The 19,403-nt window shown below is 36.7% G+C and overlaps 1 pseudogene across 1 annotated transcript; it reads left to right on the top strand.

Annotated features, from left to right (window-relative positions):
• The first annotated feature begins 13,983 nt into the window (after positions 1-13,983).
• Positions 13,984-17,904, top strand: LOC307055616 (3-hydroxyisobutyrate dehydrogenase, mitochondrial-like; annotated as a pseudogene). Its single transcript has 2 exons — positions 13,984-13,995; positions 16,882-17,904. The product of its transcript is annotated as a 3-hydroxyisobutyrate dehydrogenase, mitochondrial-like (transcript).
• The last annotated feature ends 1,499 nt before the right edge of the window (positions 17,905-19,403 follow it).

Genomic DNA, 19,403 nt, shown 5'->3' with positions numbered 1-19,403 from the left:
GTTATCAAACCTTATTTATCAAAAAACTTCAAACATAGCAGTATGAGTTCCCATGTACCCTTTACTCAGCTTCCCCAAATGTTAACATTTTATATTACTAGAGTATAATTATTGAAAGCAGAAAGTTTACATTGTCACAATGCTACTAATGATTTATAGACTCGTATTCAAATATTGCCTATTGTCTTGTGGTCCAGATTCAAATCTAGGATCCCTTATTGCATTTGCTTGTCATATCTCCCCATTCTTCTCTAATCTAGGATAGTTCCTCAGTCTTTTTTTGTCTGTTATGACCTTGAACTAATGGAAAATCTTAGCCAGTCATTTTGTAGAATTTTTCTCAAATAGGGTTTGTTTGATATTTTCTCATGGTTAGACTGAGGATATGTATTTCTTGACAAGAACACTTCAGGAGAGATATTATGCCATTTTCAGTACATATTAGAGGTACAAATAAATCTGTATGTCTCACTACTGGGGATGCTAACTTTGATGACTTAGTTATAATGATAGCTGCAAAGTCACTATTTTTCCCTTTGTAATTATTTGAGATTGTTCAAATATTCTGCTTCTTGTTTAATTTTCCCATACTAATTTTAGCATCCATCAATAATTTTTGACTCCACCCATTACTGTGGTGTTTGATGATTGTTCATTTTCTATTCCCATCATTCCCTCTACATTTATTAACTATAATTTGAGTATAAGAAAGAGCTGTTCTTCTCCTTCATTTATGTATTTATCTGGTTATTTGTTCATATATATATACATACATCAGTGTGAACTTGTGGATAATTATTTTATTCTACGGGTTAAAATTTATTACTATCATTAATTGTTTTGTTTCTCAAAGTGTTCCATATTTGGTCACTGGTACTCCTTCCAGCTGTCTCCTATATTTTTCCTACATGGCCATACAATTTTTGGAGTAATATCTTACTTTCTAACACCACAAAATGCTCCAGACCCATCTTTTACTTTCCTCTGTCTCAGCCTTGAATCAGTCATTTCTCCATGGAGTTCTTGTTCCTTGCATTAATAATGGTATTCAGAAACCAGAATCTTGGTATGAGGTGGATTTATCACTATCCAAGCTACCTCATTGTGTTTTCAGCAGAGAGAGCTAAAAATATATATACGAATACATAAAAATATACAAGTATCTCTATTTTCATATTATCTATCTGGGTGTGTGTGTATATACACACACGTGTGCACGCACACACATTATCATCTGTCTATCTACATATATATATAACTTCAAATTGATATATGAATTCAAATTGATACCTTGATTCCAATCCAACAGCACAGGGTTTATTCTAGCCTCCCTTACCCTTTCCTTATTTGTCACTCTTTAACAATTAGAAACCTGATTCTCATTATTTGCAGTCTATTCATTTGCTCAATTCTGGAATACACATAAAATATTTAAAAATCATTAACCTGTACACGTGTGAAAAATAAATTTACTAACAAGTTCAATATTTGTGTACATTTCTTTTTGTCTTTAGCTTTTCAATATATATTGTGCATGGTTAATTACAGTATATTAAAATACTGTTTTCCAAAGTTACTTAGGTTAGCTCTTTCCCACCTCCTTCAGTGTGTTTTTTTTTCTTCTGCAATGTGAGAAAATCTAGTACTTTGTGTTCAACTCAGACTACCAAACCAGAAGTTCTAGCAGGAAAGGTGATAATCCATATGTGCAATAAGATTCCCAGGTGATTCTTTTCATTGGAGAAATATGAGGAACACTGCTTGACGTCTCTACAACTAAGATGTCTAAAATGAAACTTCAATTATTCCTTCTTCCAAACTTTTCCATCCTGCAAATCTTTTCTTCCTCAGTGAATGGTGCCATGATTCACACAAAAAGTAACTCCATGCAAAAACCTGGGAATGATCCTCAGTTCCTTCCTTTTGTTCACTTTCTGCATAGACTGCATCATTAGGTCCTCTGGAATGTCATCTCTCTCTCTCTCTCTCTCATCACATATATAATGTTTCTCTTCATCTTCATTGCCACCATCTTAGCTATTACCATTTCTCCTTTGCTCTACTTGAACAGCCTAGTATCTACACAACTATCTTTTCATTTAATTGCTTTCTCTTGCATCTAAGATAAAGTCAAAATCCTTAGCCTTATAGATTCTGGCCTTGCCTTTTCTTGTAAGTTGTATTTTCATACTTATAAGTACAGGCGCACTCACACACACACACACACACACACACGTATAGTTGGTATTGTTAGTTTAGGTTTTGTTTGCCCTCCCATCCTAACATGAGAAAATTAAGAAACAAAGTCAAACCAAAAAAAAAACTTTAAAAATAAATTTGAATAATATCCTTTCCCTCCAGAACATTTCTCTAAAGCAGTATTATCATTAATGGCACTACAGACCAGAATTTTTTCCCTTAGACATAAAGGCATGGTGAAGAAGTCTCATTAAAAACTGGAATCTAAGCTTTCAATGTCAAATTCTGTCTCTAATCTTCTGCAGTAAGCCATAATGATTAAAGTATAGGAATCTGAATCAGAGGTCTGGTTTAGCATAATCTTTTTTGTAATAAGCTTTGTACCTTAGACAAGTCATTTATCTCTCCATTCCTTAATTATTCATTTATAAACGGAGATGTTAAGAGTATTGATATTCAAGGCTAATGAAAAAAGAATGCATCTAAGTACTGTATCAAACACTTTAAAAAGTAACCAGTTCAGGTTCTCTGCCCATTTTTAAATTGGAATATCTGGGGGGTTTTGATATTAAATTGTATGATTTCTTTAGATAATTTGGATATTAACTCCTTATCAGATATATCATTTGAAAAAATCTTTCATTCAGTAAGTTACCTTTTCATTTTGTGATGGTTTTCTCCTCTCTGCAAAAGCTTTTCAGTTTGATATAATGACACTTGTTTAATTTTACTTCTGTTGGCCATGCCTGAGGAGATAGACCCCCAAAAAATATAGCTAAGATCGATGTCAATGTATTTTTCCTAGGGGTTTTATGGTTTCAGGTCTTAAATGTGAGTCTTTAATCCATTTTAAATTTATTTTTATATATGGTATAAGGAAATAGTTCAGTTTCACTCTTTTGCAAGTAGTTGTCCAATTTTCCTAACACCATTTATTGTCTTTATTTCATTGTATGTTCTTGCCTCCTTTGTTGTAGATTAATTGATCACATAACTGTGGGTTCGTTTCTGGGCTCTCTATTCTATTCCACTGACCTATGTGTCTGTTGTTATGCTAATACCATACTGTTTTGATTACTATAGCTTTGTAGTATAGTCTGAGATCAGTGCATGTCATACCACCAGCTTTGTTTTTCTTTCTCAATATAGCTTTGGTTATTGGAGGTTTTTTGTTTGTTTGGATGATTCTATACAAATTTTAGGATTATTTGTTCTAATTCTGTGAAAAATACCATTGGTATTTTGATAGGGGTTACATTGCTTTGGGAATACATACAAATGACCAAAAGACACATGAAAAGATGCTCAATATCACTAATCATCTGGGAAATGCAAATCAAAACCACAGTGAGACATCACCTTACACCTGTCAGAATGGCCATCATCCAAAAGGGAACCCTTGTGCACTGTTAGTGGGAATGTAAATTGGTGCAGCCACTATGGAAAACAGTACAGGGGTTCCCCCAAATGTTAAAAATAGAATTACCATATGATCCAACAATTCAACTTCTGAGTATCTAGCCAAAGAAAACAAAAACACTAATAAGAAAGGATGTATGCACCCCTCTGTTCATTGGAGCATTACTTATAATAGCCAAGATATGGAAGAAACTAGTGTCCATAAATAGATGAATGGATAAAGAAGATGTGGTGTATATATACACACATATATAATGAAATATTACTTAGTCCTAAAAAAGAATGAAATATCTTCACTTGCAACAACATGGATTGACCTAGAGTACTAGGTGTGCTAAGTGAAATAAGTCAGACAGAGAAGAACAAATACTGTATGATTTCACTTATATGTGAACTCTAAAAACTAAAACAAAGAAAACAAAAGAGAAACAAACTTGTAGATACAGAGAACAAACTGGTGATTACTAGAGGGGAAGGGGAATGGGGACTGAGAGAAATAGGTGAAGGGGATTAAGTGGTACAAATTTCCAGTTATAAAATAAATGTCTTGGGGATGCAATCTACTGCATAAGGAATATAGTCAATAATACTGTAATAATTTTGTATGGTGATATATGGTTACTAGACTTATCATGGTGACCAATTCAAATGTATTTAGATGTTGGATCACTATGTTGAACACTTGAAACTAACATAATATTGTATGTCAACTCTACTTCAATAAAAAAGTGACCAGTTAACATTAATTGGTATTATAATTACATTTTCTCTTCATAAAGGCACATTTTATTGATTTTTTCATTATAAAGTATAAAAGTACCTTTTACTTTCAAGATGAGTTCTAAGATTACTTGCTAATGTTAATGTGGTAATTTAAAATACGTCTAGATATAATTTAATTTTAATTGCCTAACACAACTCTGTCTGATATTCACCATTATGAGTTCAAACCTTTTAGTAAAGATGTCAACTGAGTCACCAAAACATTTTTGTTTATTGCCTCTCATTGAACCCTAAATGTTAACAAGACTTTTTGTTGGAATGAGGGATCAACATTTTATACTCTTTAAGAACTAATGCCATAGCTGTTTTTATTTTTATCAATAAAGCTCTTTCCATTTACTTTGTAGTGTACAATTTTTGAATGGCCTGGAAAGAGAAAAATTATTCTTTGGGCTGACAAAAATGATAAAGAGGCTCATTGCTGATGAAGGGAAGAAGACAAAGAAGAATAGAGAAAGAAGGATTAGTTCCTCTTTCAAAAGGGGGTAAGATACTAGAGCTTTCTGCAGGGAAACTGAAGCACACCTTTCTTTCTGAGATTTGAAAGGAAGAGATGCCCTACATTTAAATATCTAGAGTATATCTTCCATTTAAAAATGAACCTAGCTAATCATCCAGTGAGGAAGAAAAGAGTAAAATAGCCTTTGATCAAGTCCTTTCTGTGGTGTTAAATGCAACTAATTATAATGAATATCACATATTTAATGAGTTCAAGAATTCCCCTTGGAAGAATTGGTCTGTCCTTTACAAAAAAGAGAGTTCAAGTGAGTTATTTGCATTTGGTAGGGAAGCTCTACTGTCTAAATCATACTCATTTAAAGGTGAAGTTCAGGGCTTCCCTGGTGGCGCAGTGGTTGAGAGTCCGCCTGCCGATGCAGAGGACACGGGTTCGTGCCCCGGTTTGGGAAGATCCCACATGCCGTGGAGCGGCTAGACCCGTGAGCCATGGCCACTGAGCCTGCGTGTCCGGAGCCTGTGCTCTGCAACGGGAGAGGCCCGCGTACTGAAAAAAATAAAAGGTCCAGTTCAAAGTCTGCCATAATTTGTTATTATATATGTAATTTTTGAATGTAATATACAGTTATATATGTATATGACATCAACAAGAAAGTGACCCACTTAGAGTCAAGAAAATATATAGGTGAAGTGTAAAAGGGTTGGAATAGATATACCATAACAGTAACAACAAAACAAAACAAGACAACAACAAAAAAACTGGAGTGGCTAAGAAAATATCAGAAAAAAATATATTTTAAGATGAAAATTTTTACTAGAGACGAAGATATTTTAAAATGATAAAAGGATTATACCATCTAGAATGTATAATAATTATAAACTTATATGCACCTAACAACAGAACTTCAAAATACAATGAAGCAAAATCGACACAACGGAAAAGAGAAACAGACAGTTCTACAATAATAGTTGGATACTTTAATACCTTTCTTTCAATAGCAGAACAGACAGAAGATCAACAAGAAAATAAAAAAACTTGCACAACATTATCAATCAACTAGACCTAACAGCCATCTATAAAACATTCCACCCAACAGCATCAGAATATACATTCTTTTCAAATGCACATGGATATACTATATGCTAGGCCATAAAACAAATTTCAGTACATTTTAAAGGATATAAACAATACAAAGAGTGCTCTCAGATGACAATAGAATGCAATAAGAAATTGTTAACAGAAATTTGTTGAAAAATCACAAATGGAAATTATACAATATATTCCTAAATAATTCATGGGTCAAGTAAGAACTCATAAGGGGAATTAGAAATAATTTGAGATGAATTAAAATGAAAGTATAACATATTAATACTTGATTAGTCGCACATAGTCTTTTGAAAAGCAGAGGGGTTAGACAAAGAGATCTAAATTAATTTAAAAATCATTTATTATTCTGGGAATAAAAAGAACTGGGCTTAGTCTCAGTTTTGCCTTTCTTTATCTTTGTGTCTGTTGATCATCTTGGAATAGTCATTACATAGTCCGAATACAGTTGCTATCTCAGGAATCAAATACTGTTATCTCTAGGGCTACCATAACAAGATACCACAAACTTGTTAGCTTAAAAGAACAGAAATTTATTTTATCACAGCTCTAGAGGCCAGAAGATCAAACTCAGAGTGTTGAGAGGGCCATATTCTTTCTGACACCTCAAGGGGAGGATCCTTCTTTGTCTTAACCAGATTCTGGTGGTGGCCATCAATCACTGGTGTTGGCATTTTTTGATTTGCAGCTGCATCACTCTGGTCTCTTCCACTGTTGTCACATGGAATTGTCTCTGTGTGTTTCTGTCTCTGGAAACAATTTAAATAGAAATTTCTATTTTAAAAAATCAAACTGTTGATTACTATGCTCTGTTTAGATAGTTCCTCTAACCCACCCACCTCCATTTCCCCATATGTATTTGAGAAGGAAAGAGGAACTCCTGTGAGCTATCATTTTGGAAAAAATCAATGATACAGTGTTTTACTAGAGATGCCTCTTATCTAAAATATTTGAATTAAATATAAAATCTGGGGAAATTATCACCCAGTTTCCCTCTTCTACAGGCATGATCTAAATGATAGGCAGCAGAATATTTTATAGCCATGAGGTTTGCTGACATTATTGATTTGATCCAGAATCTGTATTTTCTCTCTAAAGAAAACAGTATTCTCTCTTTCCTTTCTTTAATTTATAATGTTGATGTCTTAAGACTATTGTCAGAGAGGATGCTTGTAGTTCAAATGATTTGGCTGTATTTCACCAGTATTATTACAAGATAGTCACACAATGGCTGGGCTCCAGTATAGACCTCGGTCCCTTTGTTCCACTGGGATACGGATGTGAAAGCCACTGTTTCCTTATATTCCAAAGACCAAATAAATAAACCAAATAAATAAACACAAAAAAACAAGTAAATGAAACTATCTTAAAACCAACTCTCTTTTCTTCCTCATCCATGTTAATTCTCTTCTACCTAAAATTACTTCCTGGAAGTGATTTTTATGTTTCTTAGAGCCTCTTTATGTATATATCCACACTAATGCATATAAAACTGTTCCTTGTAGATCTTTTACTTTTTCCATTTGAAGAATTATTTTCATATGTCATATAGAGTTTATCCATTGTCCTAGATATGCATTTTTCCTGTGTATTTGAGCATCATAGGAAGATAAATTCTACTCTTGAAAATGTTAACTGGTGACTGAGACACAGAAAGCTATTCTTCTTACCATTTTTCAGTAGTGAGTAGTAGATTCTGTAGGGGTGGAATTTTAAGATGTAAGTATACTGTTTTTCTACACTCCAATTACGTTCTCCTTATCATAGAAATTGACCAGTGACGTGTGCTGCTGACTTTTCAGAATCCATGTACATACAATCCATTAAGTTATTAGATATAACGTTGGTCAGAAAAGCATACTGTGAAATGTTGCTTTTATTTAAACTCCCACTATTTTCACTCCATGGTTTCAAGATTTGACTTCTTTATTGCCCTCTGGTGGTGGGCTCTGTGAACTGCATATTTACGGGTCTGGAGCACATATCTTCCCGGAGGTATTCAACTCCTCGGGTACAAGCTAAAGAGTAGATGATAAGAAGCATTCAGATTTATTAAAACTAATTAAGAATATCAGTAGCCTGACTGTTGTTTCTAAAAATATAAAATATTTATCCTTCTGTTGTCAAACAACCATATTTCATGAAAAGAAGTATAAATCCTTTTTTGCTTGCAATAAAAGAACAATGATTGAAGGTATTCTTCATTTGGACCAAATACCTTCTCTGAAAATATAAGTTAAAATAGGAGTTGAACTTTGCAAAATATTCTTTAGTAAATAAAACTCCACATATAATTTGAAATTATCATTGAATTTTACCTTAAATTTAAATATCTATATTGACTTAAATGGTGTACTCTGTAATTTCGGATGATTCCCTCCTTTATATCTTCTTCCTCTCTTCAACAAATAAAATACATATGAATGCCTAACATGAGGTAGGGTATTCTCTGTGAAATAATGATGTTGGTATACTTGATTTTGACTTAGCAGAGGGATTGAGCCTGTGTGTTGGTGAATTCTCCCCAGATGGTGCGTGGGGAGAGGGTCAGGCATGTCTCTGTGCTCCTGAAGTTTTCTCTGTGAAACTGTCAACCTCCAATATCAGAAATAACTTCCTTCGTCAGAAGGGATTTTCAGACATTAAAAGTTTTCTCTTAAAGTGCAAGTATTTTTAAAATCTATAAAATATAGGGCATTATAAATTTTCTTTAGTTACTACAAGCTGAATTTTAACTGAGAAGACTGGGGACTCCATGTATGTGTACATGCATGCATGCGTGCATGTTTGTGTGCTACACACGTGTCTGTGTGTGTGTGTGTGTAGGTCTACTGAGGATACAGAACATATTCTGGACATGAACGAGCAGTGGTGTATCAGAAGGGAAAAGAATATAAAGGACCAGCTTCACCTGCTTAATTTGTCCCCTGACCTGGTGTCGTCTTATTTTCCACCATCCTTTGCTGATCTGTATACTAAATACCCAGGGTTCCTGGGTACCCCCAGGTACCTCTGTAAGTTTTACAAGCCTATCAATATCCCACGTACAGTGGATGGAACCTGGACTTTTTGCCCATACAGTTTTCCTTTCCCTCAGAGTTTTTGTCTGAGTTATGTCATGGGGTAGGTACTGTTGTGAAAATTTGTGCTCACTTGTTAAATAGAAACTACTTATTTAACTGTTTAAACAAATAAACAGTATCTTGAGTCAGTTGCACGGCACCTCCAGTCTCCACAAAGCAGAGTTACTTTGGGACAGGAAGTTCTTTTAGTTTCCCCTTAAATCAAAATACAAAGTTATTGAGCAATTCTAGGACCAACCCTATAGTTGCAAACTTGGGAAGAGATCACAGGATTCTGTAATCGTCTGCTTATCCCCTTACTGGGACAGGAAATAGCTCAATAGTTCTTATACTGAAGTTAAAAGGAAGAATAATACCGGAGCAAAGTCTACATTTAAAGTCTGTGTCTTATTTTTATTTTCTCTTGGCACATAGTAGGTAACCGTTAAATGTTCTCTTGATAAATATTAAAAACACACAAGATACTTCATATACTAGGGGTCATAAAATTTCAACTTTTCTTTTGGTGTAGGGGTTGATGATGAAAAGTTTGGAAACTTCTGGTCCATGTTAATGTTCCTGCTTTGAGAACTGCAGGGTGCAGCTTTTAGATGGAAAAAGTTGCCAAGAGGACCAGAAGTAGAATAAAGACATTTCTGTAATTCTTCCTTATAATTTCATTTATTGGTTTTCAGCATCTAACTTTGAAAAGTTGCCTGAGGCTGCCTAGGGTCTGCAATAAGGATCACAGCTGTGCTGTCCTACCCCCTCCCCACACGTGGGAGCAGAGCCTCCCCCAGCAGTGCTAATAGAGCCCCATGGCTTTCCGCCCACCTTGGTACTGCTCAAGGCGGTGGCTTTTTTCTACCAGCCTCACCCTTCTCCATGTGAATCTTTTTCTTCTTTCCAGTTTTATTGAGATGTAATTGACATATAACACTGTATAAGTTTAAGGTGTACAGCATCATAATTTGATACATGTATATATTGCAAAATGATTACCACAATAATGTTAGTTAACACATCCATGACCTTACACAATTAATTACCTTTGTGTGTGTGTGTGTGTGTGTGTGTGATGAGAACATGTAAGATCTACTATCTCAGAAACTTTTGAGTATGCAATAGTGTTGTTAACTATAGTCACCATGCTGTACATCAGACTCCCAGGATTTATTCATCTTATAACTGGAAGGTTATACCCTTTGACCAACAACTCCCCATTTCCTCCACTCCCCAGCCCTTGATGGCCAGCATTCTACTCGGTTTCTGTGAGAGCAGCGTTTTTAGATTACACGTAAAAGTGAGATTATGCAGTGTTTGTCTTTCTCTCTCTGACATATTTCACTTAGCATAATGCCCTCAAGGTTCATCCAAGTTGTTGCAAATGGCAAGATTCCCTTATTTTTTAAGGCTGAATAACATTCCATTCTACATATGTGCCATATTTTCTTTATTCATTTGTCTGTCAATGGACACTATAGAAACAGAAACTCCCTCAGTTCCTACAAGTGTCCAAGGTAACAATAGACAAAATATGGATGTTGGTGGGTGTAGATCCAGGCAATAGGTTAGACTACATCCCACAGGCAGGAAGGCCACTATTTTCGGAGGAGCTGCTTTGAATATGAATCAAATAATAATTGATTTATATATCACCAGTTCAGAACTAACTCATCTGTTTTAGACACCTCACCATAGATATGAAATGAGAATGAGTGGAAAAAGAGGCTTCTGAAGGCAAACAGTCATAAAACCCATTATTATTCTGTAAAAAGGAGACTATACAGTCTTACCTTTAGAACCTCAAATCAAACAAAGACATGTAGCAGCCTCAGTAGGATATAATCGCAACAGAAAAAATACAGGCAGAAGGCAGAGGAAAAAGAAGTGCCATTTGGTATGGGAATAAATAGCTCTGTATGTCTCAAAAGCCTCCTATAAACATGTCTGGGTGTCAATATAGTGTAATAATTAATATCCATAAACCCTGAGTCTTAAGAAAAAAGAACTGTATCTTTTGCTTTCTTTTAGAAAGGGACAGAAAGGTAAGTATATTTGCTTTAATAAATACAGAGACTTAGTGCACTTAAATATTTGATCAAATAATTAAAAAAATGTTTCTTACAGTATACATCATTTTCTGATAAAACGGGTAAAATAAGGTTCTAGGGTGTGAGGCAGGCATGAGGTATTATACACATTTTCTTTTCTGTCCTTTTGTAGCTGAATATCCTTTTCCAGGCCTAAAGAAGTAGTAAAATTATGCACCTAAGATTGAATAAAAGGTTTCATAGACATATTTTACATATATGCCATTAGATTTCCACAGAGTTATTTCAGGCTGCTGACAGGCTGCTTGCTTGAGCTGAGACCCCTCTAAACAAAGCCCAGGAAGAAACTAACAACTGTGAAAGCCAACTTATTTATTCTGTGAGTAACTTGGCTGCAGAGCAGACTAATTACCCCTTTAACCACACTGTTTGAACTCATTGTACTTATCTGGGAATCACTATTCTGAAAGTAGAGAAGGGGACTAGGGAAGTTAAAAGAGACAAAAGATGTAAATATGGTCTCTTTGCAGAATCTCAAAGGTCAGGCAACAGGCTTATTTCTGATGGTTTTAAAAAGAGCAGATGAGCTGTGGTGTAAAGGTCCACTTTGGAATTCAAATTCTACCTCAGGTGCAGCCTGAGTGCTAGTCTCCACCTTGAGTGAATCACTGAAGGATCATTTCTCAGCACATAGTCAGTGTTTGTTAAATTTTCATATTATTTTATCCCAGTGAATAATACTGATGAGGGATTTTGAAACTATTAAATTCCGCCAAAGGGCTTGATTTTGTAATGATACCAAACCTTGGAAAATAAAGGAAGTAGAGATTGGTGAATCCTTGACAAATTATTAGAGTTACAACTGATTGTTTCATAAGGAAAGATAGGGAATGGATCATTTAGGAACCTGAATGAATACTTTGAATCTCATCTATTTCTGTGAAAACTACAGGTTAGTTGAGCTCAAAAATTGTAGGTATAAAAATTGTGTTTTTTGGTAATAAAATTTGTTTTAACCCTTCTCTCAATTATGCATTTAAATGTTGACCAATTCACAAGTAACTGTTTACAGTCAATGGATTGGCCAGTGGCTTTGGGATCATTCATTTTATAGTCTGGGATTTCCAGTGTTATCTTTATTTTCCCATGTATACTCTATTTCATACATTTTATTAGCAGTAGTAGTAGAAATAGTAGTAGTAGTATCATTATTATTTAGTTAGAGTAGAATTGTTTCTATAACTTCTTACGGTCAGACATACACTAAGCAACACACATTTTGAAAGCACTAGTGTTGGAGTAAATTCGATGTTGATGAGACTAGTCACTGCCCTTAAAGGAGCTTGTCTTCTAGTTGGAAAGATGTGACATATACAATAATCTGAGGCATTAAGTAAATACATGGGTCTGAGGGCAGAAGATCCTGAAGGAAGCAAGCTGCAAAGAACTCATTTTGAATCCTGGCATTAATATTGGCAGATCTCCTCACACCTTTTTAGGACAGTTATAGACAAAGCAAGTAGGACTGGAGAATACACTACAATGGCCAAAATAAGATTTAATGTCATTTCAGCCAAGGGGATTCTTTCTAGGCTTTGAGCATATGATAATTTAAATGCCACCTAAATAGTAAATTTACTTTAATGCTGACAATGTAGAAAAGATATTTTGCTGCAAAAGTATACACAGTAGTAACAAGTGGATTTTGGAAGAAACTAATATTTTGCCTTATACTGATACTACACTATTGCCCTAGACCTAGCAGCAGCCTTTACTCTTTGTTGTTTTCTTCTAAGACTAAAGAGCCTCTTTATTTTTTTCCACCAACAGATCTCAGAGCAATCTGAGTGCACTGGCCAGTTGGGACACAATTATCATTAGAATTCTTGGCTAGAGAAGAAAGCTCCTAATTTAAGAATGGCTTTTTGCCTTCTGAGAGCTCAGAAGAGCAAATTGCAAGCCATCTACATTTATAAAACATGTTTTAGTATGGAAAATTTCAAACATCTACAGAAGTAAAAAGAAAGAAGTAGAAACTTTCATCAATTGTCCTCATCAAATGTCAATTTCAGGCCAATATATTTTCTCTATACCCTCTCTTACTACTACCACCATAATCCCCAGCAATTTTAAAGCAAATCCCAGATTTCTTTTTCTCAGTGAAAACGTCAGTATACATATTTCTAAAATGCAAGAACTGCCCTTTTTAAGCTCAACTATGTCATTATCACACATCCGCAAATAATAATAATTCCTTAATATCAACAAATAGCCAGTCAGTTCATGTTTCCTGGATTGTCCTATAAATGTATTTTTATTTTAATAACCATTATTTATTTGATTGCTGATCCGAACACAACTTCTTTTAAAGTATAGGTTTAAAAGAACTCAATTTGCTCATTTTTCTTGCAAGTATTTGTCATTGAATTCAAAGCATTCATCCAGTAGGGTTCCCAACTGTCTGGATTATGCTGATTGCATCCCCTTTATGCTTCTATATTTATCATGCTCCTTTGGCCCATGTATTTACTGTCAGTTGGTAGATAGATCTAGAGCACTGACATAATTCAGGTGTGATTTTTTGTCAAGTTTACTTCATAGATAATATTGATGAATTCCAAAAGGAACTATAAAGTGTCTGTCTTACTGTGACGTTGCAGCCATTAATGATCAATGTCTAGATCCATTAATTTATTAAGGGTACCAAATGGTGATATTCTACTAATTAGATTATTATTCATTTACTAGCTAGAAGATTATTTCATCAACTACTTGGTTGCCCTGAGTTACAGTTTAATTAGGAAAGGAAGAATAAATGTTTCTTTTATTTTATTTACCAGTTTTACAAAAAAAAAAAAAGAAAAAACAGGAGAGAGAAAGGTTGACTCCAAAGTAGCTTCCGAAGATGACTAATGAGGTATTTTCTTTCTTTGTTGTTGTTTTCAGTGAGGTTGTTATAAATATCGATGCAGAGATTGTCCCCTCTTAGGTTCACGGATCCTGTTCAAGTTGGCTCCTGAGTCCTTTCCACACAACCACAGTAGTCTTTGAAGTCTTCCCAGCTCTCTTGTACGACAAGGTGTAACAGGAACATCTAGTTCGTTTCTTATGCTGGATTTGAAATCAGCTATTTCTCCAAGGAGGCATTATCCACTGTGTTTATTCAAACTTGTGTTCCTTCTAGTTTAACCTTCTCTCGAGACATGATTTTTTTTAAACAAATTACTTACTGAATTTTTTCACCTTTTCAAATCTTGCTATTCTCCAATCACTTCATTTCTGATTTTTTCTAATTTCTTTTATGTTTTTCTTAAAGCCAGTTTCTATTCCTTTTAAAATTTCTTTTACTTTTTCCGCAATATCAGGCAATAAATTTCATTTGTTCTGTGGACGTGTCTTTCTGTCACGTTTTCAGGATTTGCTGGAACTTTCTTTTCACCCTTCTTTTTTCTTTCTTTTTCTCACTGATTTTCTACAGGATGTGAGTGGAATACTCTTCTGTCACTCATTTTTAAATGAAATAAGTTTCCACTTTAGGAGGGAAACATAGATCAGAATATAATTTCTAGCTTCAGAACTCCAGGGCTCACTATCTTCTATTATCTTCACAACATAATTTTTAAAAATGACCTTAAAATTTCTAAAATCTTCCTCCTCGGCCCTCCTCTGCCCATTTACCCAGGGCTCCTCTTTCTTGTCCTTGTTGAGTATGGGGATTTGTTCTGGAATGGTGCTTTGGTTTGATAGGTGTCAGGGTTTCACAGACCCCAGAACACTTGGCATCCTCAGAACATTTCAAAGTTCTTGCACTCAGCTGCAAAGTGGAGCCTGCAACATTCACTCCCGGTTTCTGTCGCTGTTCTCAGTGAGTTTTTCAATCTCAGTGAGTTCTTGAACCATAGTAACCTTTGGCTCTCCTGAAAGAGAGAGAGAGTCCTTCCCTCGTCTTCCTCCCACACACCTTGGGATACACATATGTAGGTCTTTTTCCTGTTGTTGATTTGTTCCTACCTGGCTGTATGTTGCAGTTCATGTGGACACCTTGTTGTAGATGTTGTCTGTGGGTTTTTGATCTTGCTATTCTAGATGCTTTTCTTTCTTCTTTGTGGGGGTGGGGGCTTGTGTATTTAGGGGAGGGGTGGCATATTTAGGGATAAAAATCTTCTCTGTAGCCACCATCATTTCCCCAGAATCCTCTGCCATTAATATTTAAAAGAAAATCATAGGAATCATTATCCGGATCCTTAGGATAATCATTACATTGTATCTGTCGTTTTTCCAGGCTTCAAGCTGCCTGTGGCTCCCCACGTTAGTATACTGACATGACTGGGCAATTCCTAATTTGACAGGTTCTTTCTGTACTACCTTCCTCCTAATCATGACAGTCTTGTACGCTATACGTAGTCTTCTTTACTGATAGGGAATTTAGAAAATACAGGAAGCCATGGGTTTAATAGCTGAAAGTGGAATTAATGTATTATTTTTCTCAGGTAAAATATCATAAGACTCCTTAGGCCAAAGTTGTAAAATGAAATCGCAAATTTCCTGGAATCATTTTGCAAACGTGAATGCCCACATAAAGTACACTAGGACTTGAATCCAAGGAATAACACATTTTTAGAGCCTCCAGATTTATAAACTTAGTACAATTCTGCATTACTTCTTAAGGCAACTGAAGAAAATAATTTTGTGGTCAAATAAATATTGATTTTATTAACATAGTTATTTTAAAAGTTTATAAGGCTTTTAAAAAATGTTAAGGCTCTGTCAGCCTCATCAGTTGTTATTTCTTTTCTAGAATCTTGGATAAAGGAGCAGTGGTTTGAGGGGAAACATGGTATAAAATGGGAAGATAATCTAACAGTGAAGATAGTTATATCTCTTCCTGTGTGATGAACTACTCCTAAGCTTGGTGGTTTAAAACAGCAGGCACTTTATCTCCTCACAATTTGTGAATCAGCAGAATGGGCTGGGATCCCCTGGGTGGATCTATCTTGCTTTCACCTGAGGTGACTACTGAGGCTGCCATCATCTGGTTGCTGGACTGGGGCTGGTTGCTTTCATATGTCTGGCCATTGGTGCTGGCTGTGGCCTGTGCCTATTCTCCACTAGGTTAGCCAGGCTTCCTAACATGTCAGGTTTCCATGAGGACAAGCCCTAAAGCACGAGTACTCTCCAAGCTTCAGCTCTTGATATGCCATTGGGCCAAAGCAAGTCATGTGACCAAACCCAGGTCAAGGTGGAACAAAACTACACAGGGTGAGAAAACGGGGGGAGGGGCATTTTCACTGGGGGTCAGTAGTCTTAACAAACTGCTGCAATAACTATATAAAGAAAAGCCCCCCGGAGGACAACTGGCAAAAAATAAATGTGTGCGGAGTGGGGTGGGGGTTTGGCATGGGGGGGCAAAGGCAGTAAACAGGGGCTACCAAAATCTGAAGATTCTGGAATTTTTGGAAAATCCACTGAGATTAAAGGAGTTACACAACCATGTTCTGACACCAGAAGAAAGGTCCCAGTTGAGCATCAGGGAAGTCTAGCGCTCTTCCTCCATCGCATCAATTTCCACATTTCTTTGGCTCAGCATATTTGTAGAATGAATCATGACTTTCTATAAATTTTTAGTTCAGTTTTTCAAAGAAATAGTGACCTCGCTTCTATCTGCTGTGCCACAAAAATGCCGTAGAAAAAAATTCCTTCTGTTAAATCGCTCACTAGGTGAAATTGTATGTGTAACCTAGTACCAAAGAGGTATTAAGAATCGCCACAGCCGAGCCGGCCCTCCGCACCACGCACCCTATAGCAGCCAGTGGGTGAGCCGGGAGTCGAGGAGGTCACCGTGGGAAGGAGGGGCGCGGGCAACGTGTCAGCCTCCTTCCGTCTCCGTGGAGCCACCTCCTGCCTCTGGTACAGGGAGTCGTCCACAGCAGCCGTCGGTGGCCAGCCTTGCAGCGCTGTGTTCTAGGTCAGTAGCTTCCAAGACTCCAGTTGGATTCATTGGAGTAGGCAACGTGGGGAATCCAGTGGCAAAAGAGCTCTTGAAACATGGCTAGCCACTCACTATTGCTGATGTGTTCCCTGATGCATGCAAAGAGCTGCTAGATGCAAGTGAACCCGGTAGTGTCTTCTGCAGCGGATGTAGCCGAAAAAGGTGACAGAATTATTACAGTGCATCAATGTGCTAGAAGCTTATACTGGAGCAAATGGAATTCAAAAAAAAGTGAAGAAAGACTATTAATAGATTCTAGTACTGTTGATCCTATGGTTTTGAGAGAATTGGCCAAAGAAGTTGAGAAAATGGGAGCAGTTTTCTCGGATGCCCCTGTTTCTGGTGGTGTGGGAACGGCTCGGTCTGGCAACCTCACATTTAGGATGGGAGGGGTTGAGCTGCTGTGGTGCATGGGCTCCCATGTGGTGCATCGTGGAGCTGTTGGGACTGGCCAGGCTTCGAAGATCTGCAAACACTTGCTGTTAGCTATTAGTAGGATTGGAACTGCTGAAGCTATGAATCTGGGACTCAGATTAGGGCTTGACCCAAAACTCTTGGCTAAAATCCTAAATACGAGCTTAGGACGATGTTGGTCAAGTGACACACACAATCCTGTACCTGGGGTGATGGATGGAGTTCACCTGGCTAATTACTATCAGGGCGGATTTGGAGCAACACTCATGGCTAAGGATCTGGGATTAGCATGAGGCTCTGCTACCAGCACGAAGAGCCCAATCCTTCTGGGCAGTCAAGCCCATCAGATCTGCAGGGATGTTGTGCGTGAAGGGCTACTTCTCATTCGTGGTCCAGTTTTTGCAAGAGGAGGAGACATTCTGAGTTTGCCCTCTGGCTGTGAACACTGAAACATTGAAACCAAACTGTGTCTTGGAGCCCCTTATGGCTCACTCCACAGGAAAATGGGCTTAATCAAAGGTCAACTGTCTGCTTTTGAGTGTCTAGGTCAGGGGTCCCCAACCCCTTGGCCTCGGACGGGTACCAGTCCACAGCCTCTTAGGAAGTGGTCTGCACAGCAGGAGGTGAGTCGCAAGCAAGCCAGCTATAAGCTTCATCTGCCGCTCCCTATGGCTCACATTACCGCCTGAACCCCACAAACCCCGCCTCCCCTCCCTGGAAAAATTTGCTTCCAGGAAACCGGTCCCTGGTTCCAAAAAGGTTAGGGACCTCTGGTCTAGGTCACAATAGATCCTGGGATTTTTCACCCATTTTAAACTGCGTATTCTTTTTATCTATTTAACAAACATACCATCTGTAATTTTTTTTTCTGCAAGCCACTGATGGTAACTGCTAGCTAGCTAGCTGATTGGCCTTTTTCAAAAGTTTGATTCCTGAGCATCTTCAGCTAAAACGCTGCCTACTTCACTCAGGATATTATTTACTCCACTTTACAAATAAAACTAAAATTGTTTTCAACAGGATAAAATCTATCCTCGAGGAAAGAAAAGAAATTGGTGTGAGAAAAGGTATTAGAGAAAGGGGAAGTATAGTGAATTACTACCTGTGTGCCTCAGAAAATTTGTCCTGTTATCCCAGTGGTGATATTCTTGCATTGAGATTACTGGTTTATTTTCTAGGAGTTGTTAAAGCAAGAGAACTCCTTGCTGCATGTTATGTAATTTGGACTCTTACAATTATCTTGGTGTGCCCCTCTTGTAACAACTTCCCATACTCAGCAAACTGTTTTTTTCATATTTTTGCTTCCTTGTACATTTTTACTGCGTATTTTTTACTTCAAAAGAATGACATCTTTAGAACTGTTTCAGAGCCAGCGATGATACGTGCTTTAGATAATTATTACACTATGCTAAATATAACCATATTCTTTTGAATTCAAATAAATTTCTATGCTGATAAAAAAAGAGAGGCACATTTCATCAATGTTTAAATAGTATCCTTCCTCCTCTAAAACTTAAAATAGGATTCAGTCTGATTCCTAAAGGGTTATTTTCTTCAACAACAAGAGCTGACTTAGGCCGTTTCTTGGCAGTGGAATCTGAGCATAGAGGTCTCTGTCTCACTGCCCTTTGATTCTCACTCACGGTATCCTGGGTGAATGTAATGGATGGGCGTGCCCTTATGACTTAGCCTGCTGCTACTGCTCCTGATGAGGGCTAATGGTGTGGGCCACTTTAAATCTTGCCCAGCAAAGTGCTGACATCTGGGGTTTCCTATCAAGTTTACCAGATATTCCACAGTAATTTCATAATTTACACAACATAAAAACACTGATCTTGAGCTTAGGAAAGCATTTCATTTAAACAGATACAGAACACTACTCTACAAAATGGTTTAACATTTGTGAGCAATTACATTAAATA

Source organism: Hyperoodon ampullatus, assembly GCF_949752795.1.
Source record: "Hyperoodon ampullatus genome assembly, chromosome: 7".
NCBI classification, from domain to species: Eukaryota; Metazoa; Chordata; class Mammalia; order Artiodactyla; family Ziphiidae; genus Hyperoodon; species Hyperoodon ampullatus.
The sequence above is the reverse complement of the archived record's forward strand: the minus strand, read 5'-3'. Positions and strand labels throughout refer to the sequence as shown.